Source organism: Castor canadensis, chromosome 3, assembly GCF_047511655.1.
Source record: "Castor canadensis chromosome 3, mCasCan1.hap1v2, whole genome shotgun sequence".
NCBI classification, from domain to species: Eukaryota; Metazoa; Chordata; class Mammalia; order Rodentia; family Castoridae; genus Castor; species Castor canadensis.
Genome location: NC_133388.1, coordinates 148,573,879 through 148,583,547, shown reverse-complemented (window position 1 = coordinate 148,583,547; position 9,669 = coordinate 148,573,879). Strand labels below are relative to the sequence as shown.

The 9,669-nt window shown below is 37.4% G+C and overlaps 1 long non-coding RNA gene across 1 annotated transcript; it reads left to right on the top strand.

Moving 5' to 3' along the window:
* The first annotated feature begins 1,352 nt into the window (after positions 1-1,352).
* LOC141421349 (uncharacterized) lies at positions 1,353-3,053 on the top strand. Its single transcript, XR_012445943.1, has 3 exons — positions 1,353-1,475; positions 2,197-2,254; positions 2,718-3,053. It is a non-coding gene; the product is annotated as an uncharacterized lncRNA (long non-coding RNA).
* Positions 3,054-9,669: the final 6,616 nt, after the last annotated feature.

Sequence of the window (9,669 nt, the reverse complement as noted above, 5' to 3'; positions counted from 1 at the left end):
TTAGTCCAATTTGGGCACAATCTAATTTTCAAAAGATTACAGTATACTATTTGATTCTATTTCTAGATGACTATTAACTCAGAATCTTTACTGAGTTCCCTACTGTTTACTAGTACTTTTCTAGACACTGGGATTCTATAAGTGAGAAAAAAATAATGGATTAAAACTGGTTTTCAAGTAACTTCATTTTAGCAGGAGAAGAAAATAAATAGTAAATATAATAAACAAGTAAATTATGTAGTGTGCTAGAAGATGTTCTGTCAAGAGGAAAAAGGCAGGGTAAGGGACATGGGGAAAAGACAAAGCACAGATTGCAATGTCAAAGCAGCCACATTAGGCCTCATTGGGAAGGTGACATTTTAGCAAAGACTTGGAGGAGGAAAAAAGAGACATGTGAGATACATGGGAGAACAGCATTTCAGAGTGAAGACAAAGTCCCTAAAGTGGGAATGTGCCTGGCAGCTTTGAGGAACAGGCAAGGCTGGCTGGAACAGAGAGAACAGGGGATGAGAAGACAATTCTAAGGCAATAGTTATAGGTGTACAAAGATTTATGTACACTGATGCCCAGTAATGAGTATTATTGAATAAATTAGGGTATCTCCATATGATGGAGTATCATGCAATGCATGATACTGAATATTTAGTGACCTAATAAAATGCTCCTAACTTAATGGTAACTGAGATGTGCTACAAAACATAACAAATGACACAGATCAGAGCATGTTTATTTAGGGCTGGGATACAGCTCAGTGGTAGAGTACTTTCCTGGCATGTGTGAGGCCCTGGGTTCCATTTCCAGTACTGTCCCCCCAAAGGAATTATTTACAGATATATGATTATGCCAAATTTAGAGTAATGATCTGCTATTCATGCTAATATGGACGTTATTTATATACTAGTTTTCAAATTATTCATACATGATTTCTTATTTTGAAAAATATATTTCAAATCCAGAAATATTTTCCTACATTGGGAGAAAGAGAGATAGAGACAGAGGGGGCAGAGAGAGAAAGAGAGAAAGAGAGAGAGAGATTGAAAATATTTCATTCAACCGGTCACATCTAGAAGCCATGAGGTAGCATCTATAAAACTGAGTAAACTAATCTGTGATAATTTGGGTAACCGTTCAGGAAATATTCACTCACTTCCCCTCACTCTGGAGGTGAGGTGTGCCAATCTTATGGTATTGGACTGGGCCTTGGGACTTGCTTTGGCCAATGAGTGCTAATAGCCATGGAGTGAACAGCGTCCTTAAATGTGCTTGTTTCTTAATTTGACTTGGCTGGAACATTCCAGTGACATGCCACAAGGACAGCGTGCCTCATTTAGAACAAATACATACGGAGCCAGCCTGAACCTAACCCACCATCTGGTCCCTAGCCAGTACCAGAGCCACTCAGCTGAGCGCAGTTTAAATCAGCAGAACTGTAGTTAACCTGAGGATCCCTGAGCATGAGAAAAATGCTCATTTCTGTAAGTCATCAAGTTTGGTCTGTTAAACAGCATTGTTTATGAACCAGATTAATAGAAGTACAATTTATTGTCTTTTTTCAAAAACGGAGAACAGAAAGGTAAAACAGGTTTGTCTGGAGGTTGATACCAGTGGGAAGGAGGAGAATATAAGGAAAGGGGGTAGGAGGGTGAATGCAGTGAAAATATTATGTACTCTTGTATGAAAATGGAAAAATGAGACCTGTTGAAACTATTCCAGGAATATGGGAAGGAGGGATAAAGGAGAATGATGGAGGGGTGAATTCAACTATGATGTGTTATAAGAACTTTTGTAAATGTCACAGTGTACTGCCAGTGCAACAATAATATGATAATTAAAAAAAATAAATTAAAAAAAGATGACAAAGCAATGGAAATGGGATGGGGGATTGGTAAGATCAGGATTTGCTTTTTTTGATACCTTTGCTCTTTGAAATTTTCTGAGTTTGCATTACTTCTCTAGTAAAGAACTTTACAAAATATTTTTAAAAGACAAAAAATAAGATTAAAAAAAGACTCCTGCAGGGTCTGCTCAGGTACAAAGCTAAATCAATAAATGTGCCAAGGACATGGTGTTCACTTGTGCAAAATCCCTTAATATTTTAGCAGTAAATAAATAAATAAATATATTATATACAATCTAAGCTGTGTAAGAAATAAGTTTTCTTGTTCCCAAGTAATATTTTTAATTTTAATAACACAGGATCAATATGAAGAAATTAAACAATGAGAAGAAGCTAAAAAAAAAGCTTAAAAATATGGTAAGTCTCACTATAAAGAATTAACTTTACTCCAGAAATCTTTCTGTACATATGTACAGATGGAAGCATAGATCTATACATTGGTAGAAGTAATTTCCTAAAGAGATCACATTCTAAATAAAGAATACTAAATTTAAATGTATTTGAGTTTTAGAGAAATAAAACTGGAGGGACATTATGTCATAAAAGATTTCTCTAAGTTTAAGAAAGCCGATAATGAAAAGCATTAAAAAGCTGAGTCATTCTTAAAAGTTGCTTCTTGCCATTTTAAACAGTATTGATTGGAGCTTCTGCTATGGGATAGGAGAACATTACCAACAAAAGCTAACACTTCTCGAGTGATCATATTGTGCCAAGCACTATTCTAAATGCCTTAAGGGTATGAAAGTATGTAATCTTTAAAACAACCCTGCAAGATAGAACTATCATTCCCTTTTTAAAATTTTTTTATGAAAACACTAAGGTACCGAAAGTTTACATGAGTGCCTATGGATGCATCACTGAAGAAGAAACAAGGCCAAAATTCAGACCTGGACCCAGATCTTGGACTCCTGACTTCACAGTAGAGCCTCCCTTCACATTGGTAACTCCATTCCCATTGGTTAGCTGGACTTTTCAGTACTGTCAAAATGTATATTACTGACATTGTTTTCCATGCCACTGTTGTTGGACCACATGTTTGGTCTTTATTCCATATTTTGGTGAATTTCACGCCTATCCCCAGTGTACTTACATAGATTTTTTTCCATTTCTGAGTTCTCTAATTTGTTTTTGCCTTTCTGCTTTTTCACCTCCTAGTAAGAACACATGAGTGTTATATTCCTGGAATGCTTTCACATTTGGGAAAGTTTGTTTAATGTTCTGACATGCTGGTTGAGTCTAATCTCCTTAAGCCACATGTTTTTTCTCTTTTAAAATTTTTCTTTTTTTTTTCTATATTCAAATGTGCATACATTGTTTGGATCATTTCTCCGCCCTGCCCCCACCCCCCTCCACCTCCCTAAACCCCCTTCCACCCCCCTCGCTTCTAGGCAGAACCTGTTCTGCCCTTTTCTCTAATTTTATTAAAGAGTAGATATAGCAATAATAAGAAAGACAAAGTGTTTTTGCTAGTTGAGAAAAGGATAGCTGTACAGAGAGACTCCTAGCATTGCTTCCATGCACAAGTGTATTACAACCCTAATTGATTCATCTCTACCTGACCTCTTCACTACTTCCCAGCCACCTTCTCATATTGACCTCTGGCACTTTAAGGTTTCCCTTTTAGCATCAGACACTTTCAAGTTTTGGGTTTCCTACCGATCCCCATTCCTCCCATTTGTGCTCTCCCCTTAGCCTGTGACCCAAGTCCAACAACATTGCTGTATTTGCCCTAAATCTAAAGTCCGCATATGAGAGAGAACAAATGATTTTTGGTCTTCTGAGCCTAGCTAACCTTGCTCAGAATGATGTTCTCTAGTTCCATCCATTTACTTGCTAATGATAAGATTTCATTCTTCTTCATGGCTGAGTAAAATTCCATTGTGTATAAATACCACATTTTCTTAATCAATTGGTCAGTAGTGGGGCATCTTGGCTGTTTCCATAACTTGGCTATTGTGAATAGTGCTGCAATAGACATGGGTGTGCAGGTGTCGCTGGAGTAACCTGAGTTGCATTCCTTTGGGTATATCCCCAGGAGTGGGATTGCTGGATCATATGGAAGATCTGTGTTTAGTTTTTTAGGAAGCCTCCATATTTTTTTCCAGAGTGGTTGCACTAGCTTGTATTCCCACCAGCACTGTACGAGGGTTCCTTTTTCCGCACATCCTCACCAACAGCTGTTGTTGGTTGTGTTTTTGATGACAGTATTCTAACAGGGGTGAGGTGGAATCTTAGTGTGGTTTTGATTTGTATTTCCTTTATGGCCAGAGATGGTGAGCATATTTTCATGTGTTTTTTGGCCATTTGAATTTCTTCTTTTGAGAAAGTTCTGTTTAGTTCACTTGCCCATTTCTTTATTGGTTCATTGATTTGGGGGGAGTTTAGTTTCTAAGTTCCCTGTATATTCTGGTTACCAGTCCTTTGTCTGATGTGTAGCTGGCGAATATTTTCTCCCACTCTGTGAGTGGTTCTTCAGTTTACAGACCATTTCTTTTGTTGTGCAGAAGCTTTTTAATTTTATGTAGTCCCATTTGTCCATCTTTTCTCTTAGTTGCTGAGCTGCTGGGGTCTTATTGAAGAAGTCCTTGCCTATACCTATTGCTTCCAGAGTATTCCTGCTCTTTCCTGTATTAACTTCAGAGTTTCAGGTCTGATATTAAGGTCCTTAATCCATTTGGAGTTGATACTAGTTTAGGGTGATTGACATGGATCTAGTTTCAGTTTTTTGCAGGCAGATAAACACTTTTCCCAGCAACATTTGTTTTTCTCCATTGTATGTCTTTGGTGCTTTTGTCAAAAAATAAGGTGGGCATAGCTGTGTGGATTCATATCTGGGTCCTCTATTCTGTTCCACTGGTCTTCATATCTGTTTTTGTGCCAGTACCATGCTGTTTTTATTGCTGTTGCTTTGTAATGTAGTTTGAAGTCAGGTATTGGGATACCTCCAGCATTGCTCTTTTTGCTGAGTATTGACTTGGCTATTCGTGGTCTCTTGTGTTTCCAAATGAACTTTAGGGTAGATTTTTCACTCTCTGTGATGAATGTCCTTAGGATTTTGATGGGAATTGCATTAAACATGTAGATTGCATTTGGTAGCATAGCCATTTTTACTATGTTGACTCTACCAATCCATGAGCATGGGAGATCTTTCCACCTTCTGTAGTCTTCCTCAATCACTTTCTTCGGGGGTTTGTAGTTTTCCTTGTAGAGGTCATTCACATCCTTTGTTAAGTTTTCTCCTAGGTATTTGATTTTTTTTTTGAAGCTATTGTAAATGGAATTGTTTCCATATATTCTTTCTCAATTTGTTTTTTGTTGGTGTATAGAAACTCTAATAATTTTGTAAGTTGATTTTGTATCCTGCCACCTTGCTGTAGCTGTTTATGGTGTCTAGGAGTTTTTGGGTAGAGTTTTTTGAGTCTTTAAGATATAGGATCATGTCATCTGCAAATGGGGATATTTTGACAGTTTCTTTACCCATTTGTATTCCTTTTATTTCTTCTTCTTGCCTAATTGCTCTGGCTAGGAATTCCAGGACTATGTTGAATAGCAGTGGGGATAGTGGGCATCCTTGTCTCATTCCTGATTTTAGGGGAAATGGTTTCAGTTTTTTCTCCATTAATGATGATGTTGACTATAGGTTTGTCATACATAGCCTTTATAATGTTGAGGTGCATTCCTTCTATTCCTAGTTTTCTTAGAGCTTTTATCATGAAGTGGTGTTGGATCTTATCAATGGCTTTTTCTGCATCTATTGAGATGATCAAGTAGTTTTTGTCTTTGCTTCTATTAATGTGCTGTATTACATTTATAGATTTGCATATGTTGACCCATTCCTGTATCCCTGGGATGAAGCTGATTTGGTTGTGGTGAATGATCTTTATGATATGTTGTTGGATTCAGTTAGCCATTATTTTATTGAGGATTTTGCATTGATGTTCACTAAGGAGATTGGCCTATAGTTCTCCTTTTTGGAGGTGTCATTGTCTGGTTTTGGGATGAGTGTAATGCTGGTTTCATAAAATAAGTTAGGCAGTGTATCTTCCATTTCTATTTCATGGAAAAGTTTAAGGAAAGTTGATATTAGTTCTTCTTTAAAGGTCTGATAGAATTCAGCAGAGAACCCATCAGGTCCTGGACTTTTCTTTTTTGGGAGACTATTGCTGCTTCAAGTTCATTTTGTGTTATAGATATATTCAGGTGATTAATATCCTCTTGGTTCAACTTTGAGTGGTCATAAGAATCTAGAAGTTTGTCCATTTCTCTAAGATTTTAAAATTTATTGGAATATACATTCTCAAAGTAGTCTCTGATGATTCCCTGGATTTCTGTCGTGTTTGTTGTTGTCTCCCCTTTTGAATTTCTGATTTTACTGATTTGAGTTTTTTCTCTCCTCATTTTATTCAGATTTGCCAGGGGTCTGTCAATCTTGTTTATTTTTTCAAAGAACCAGCTTTTTGTTTCATTAATTCTTTGTATGGTTTTTTTTGCTTCTATTTCATTAATTTCAGCCCTTATTTTTATTATTTCTCTTCTTCTGCTTGTGTTGGGTTTTGCTTGTTCTTGTTTTTCTAGGAGTTTGAGATGTAGCATTAGGTCATTGATTTGAGATCTTTCTGTCCTTTTAATATATGCACTCATGGCTATAAACAATCCTCTTAGGACTTCCTTTGCTGTGTCCTATAGGTTCTGGCAGGTCGTGTTTTCATTTTCATTAACTTCCAGGAACCTTTTAATTTATTTTATTTCATCAGTGACTCACTGATCATTGAGCAATGTGTTGTTCAGCTTCCAATTGTTTGCAAGTTTTTTACTGTTGTTTTTGTTGTTGAGTTCTAGTTTTAATGCATTGTGATCAGATAGAATGCATGGGATTATTTCTATTTTCTTATATTTGCTGGGGCTTGCTTTGTGCCCTAAAATATCAGTTTTGGAGAAAGTTCTATGGGCTGCTGAGAAGAATGTAAATTGTGCAGAAGTTGGATGAAATATTCTGTGGACATCAGCTAGGTTTATGTGATCTATGGTGTGATTTAGTTATAGAATTTCTTTATTGATTTTTTATTTGGATGACCTATCTGTTGGAGATGGGGGGTATTAAAATCTCCCACTACCACTGTGTTGGAGTCTATATATGCTTTTAGGTCCTTCAGAGTATGTTTGATGAAATTGGGTGCACTGATATTGGGTCCATATAAGTTGATAATTGTTATTTCCTTTTGGTCTATTTCCCCTTTTATTAGTATGGAGTGTCCTTTTTTATCTCATTTGATCAATGTAAGCTTGATGTCTACTTTGTCCAAGATAAGTGTTGCTACTCCTGCCTGTTTTCAGGGGCCATTGGTTTGGTAAATCTTCTGCCAGCCTTTCACCCTAAACCAGTGCTTGTTTCTGTTGATGAGTTGGGTCTCCTGTAAGCTACAGATTGTTGGATCTTCCTTTTTAATCCAGGTTGCCAGATGGTGTCTTTTGATGGGGGAGTTAAGTCCATTAACATTCAGTGTTAATATTGATAGGTATGTGATGATTCCTGTCATTTAGTTGTTTTTGTTGTTTAAGGGTTTGATTGTGTGCAGCTGAATTAATGTTACTCTCTGATTCCCTGCCTTTTCTTCTCCTGTGGTTTGGTGCTGCCTGTCCTCTAATGGTTTTGTTTGCTTTCACTTTCTGTGCGCAGAATTCCTTGAAGAATCTTTTGTAGTGGTGGCTTGGTGGTCATATATTGCTTTAGTTTCTGTTTATCATGGAAGACTTTTATTGCTCCATCTATTTTGAATGAGAGTTTTGCTGGGTAGAGTATCTTAGTGTTGAAGTTGTTTTCAATCAGTGTCCAGAATACCTCACTCCATGCTCTTCTTGCTTTTAAGATTTCTGTTGAGAAATCTGCTGTGATTTTGATGGGTTTACCTTTGTATGTTATTTGTTTTTTCTTTCTTACAGCCTTCAATATTCTTTCCCTAGTCTCTGTGCTTGTTGTTTTAATGATAATATGTCATGGGGTAGTTCTATTTTGGTCAAGTCTGTTTGGTGTCCTGGAGGCTTCCTGTACCTGAATGGGCATAGCTTTCTCTAAGTTTGGGAAGTTTTCTGTTATTATTTTGTTGAATATATTACAAATCCCTTTTGGTTGCACCTCTTCTTTTTCAATGCCCATGATTCTCAGGTTTGTTCTTTTGATGGAGTCAGTGAGTTCTTGCATATTCCTTTTACAGGTCTCGAGTTGTTTGACTAATAGCTCTTCAGTTTTTCATTTAATTTCCATTTTATCTTCAAGTTCTGAGATTCTGTCTTCTGCATGCTCAAGTCTGCTGGAGTGGACTTCCATTGTATTTTGTGTTTCTATTTAATCTTTTCACTGAGGTTTTCCATATAATGGGTTACTTCCTCTTTAATATTGTCTATTTTTTATCTTTAATTCATTTATCTCTCTATTTATAGTGCTCTCTGTTTCACTTTGGTATTTATTTAGGGCTCCTATGATTTCATTTATTTGTTTCTGTTCTTCTCATATTCTTTATTTTTGGTGTCTTGAAATTTCTCATTGATTTGATGTCCATGAAATTTTCATTGATTACTTGCAGGATTTCTTCTTTGAGGTTGTTCTTGTGGGCATCATTGGGTTCCTTAGCATAATTTATCTTTATTTTGTTGGAGTTCAGAACTGGGTATCCATTTTCTTCATTTCCTTCTCAATCCTGTATTAAATTATTTTTGGGGGGAGAATGGTTTCCATCCCTTTTTCGTCTTCCCATCGCTCTACTTGGTACTGTGCAACTTGTTCTTCATAGGCTAGTTGGTGGTTTCAGTCACCCGTTTTCTTTCCCTTGGTTTAATTTTGTTTTGTGGCTGCATTGGGTTTGTAGTTAAGAGTGTGTGTGCTATTTCTGTCCCTGGATTGGTGTAATTTAGTACTTGCTAATTCACAATAGTAAAACTAACCAAAAAAAAAAGAAAATGAACATGAGGAGATGAACAAACAAACAGACAAACAAACAAACAAAAAATTCCAGGTTCAGGAACAGTAGACTTTCAGTCTTAGTTTAAGTTCTGGTGTTACTCCTCCAGTATCCAATCCCAGTGTTGGTATTAAGCAGAAGTTCTGTCATAGTCTTGCCAGGTGGTTGGATAGTAGTTTTTTTTTTCTTCTTCTTCTTTCTTTCAGAGGCAGCTGCTTGGTCAGTGGGGTGTGGCAGTTTAAGTTTGTATATTGTCCTCAGGTTCCAGAATCAGCTCTATAGCCCACCAGCTGTCTTGCTTTGAAGGTGGGTTTTCACTGTGCTTGATTACTGATGGCTTGTTTCTTTGTTTCGCCTCCTTTCTCTGGGGCAAGTTCAGTGATCCATTAGCCGGCCCCCTGTTGTCAGTGTGTTGTGATGGTTTGCTGATTGTTTTTCAATTTTGCAGTGTCATTTGACTTTGTATGTTCCTCACTGGCTCAGGAGCTGAGCTTTGTGGACTGCTACCTGCCCTATTTCAGACAGCGGCTTATTACCTGCCTGCTGTTGGCCCTTCTGCCTTTCCAGCCTTTGTTTACTGAGAGTTCAGGTGGAGATCAGCTCCTTGCTCCTCCCACCTTCTCCAGTGCACTTTCAGCACCTCCGCCCTTCTGCTGTGTGGTAGTTTTCAGTTCCTTGTTTATTGTTCATTTTTTTTTTTAATACCAAGGGTGGCTGGGGGTATACCACGTGATACTTGGTGTTCACCTGTTTGGTCTGCAGAATGTCTCCCAAGCAGGTTTGGAGCTGGCACCTGGTGGCAGTGGGAGCCCTCCT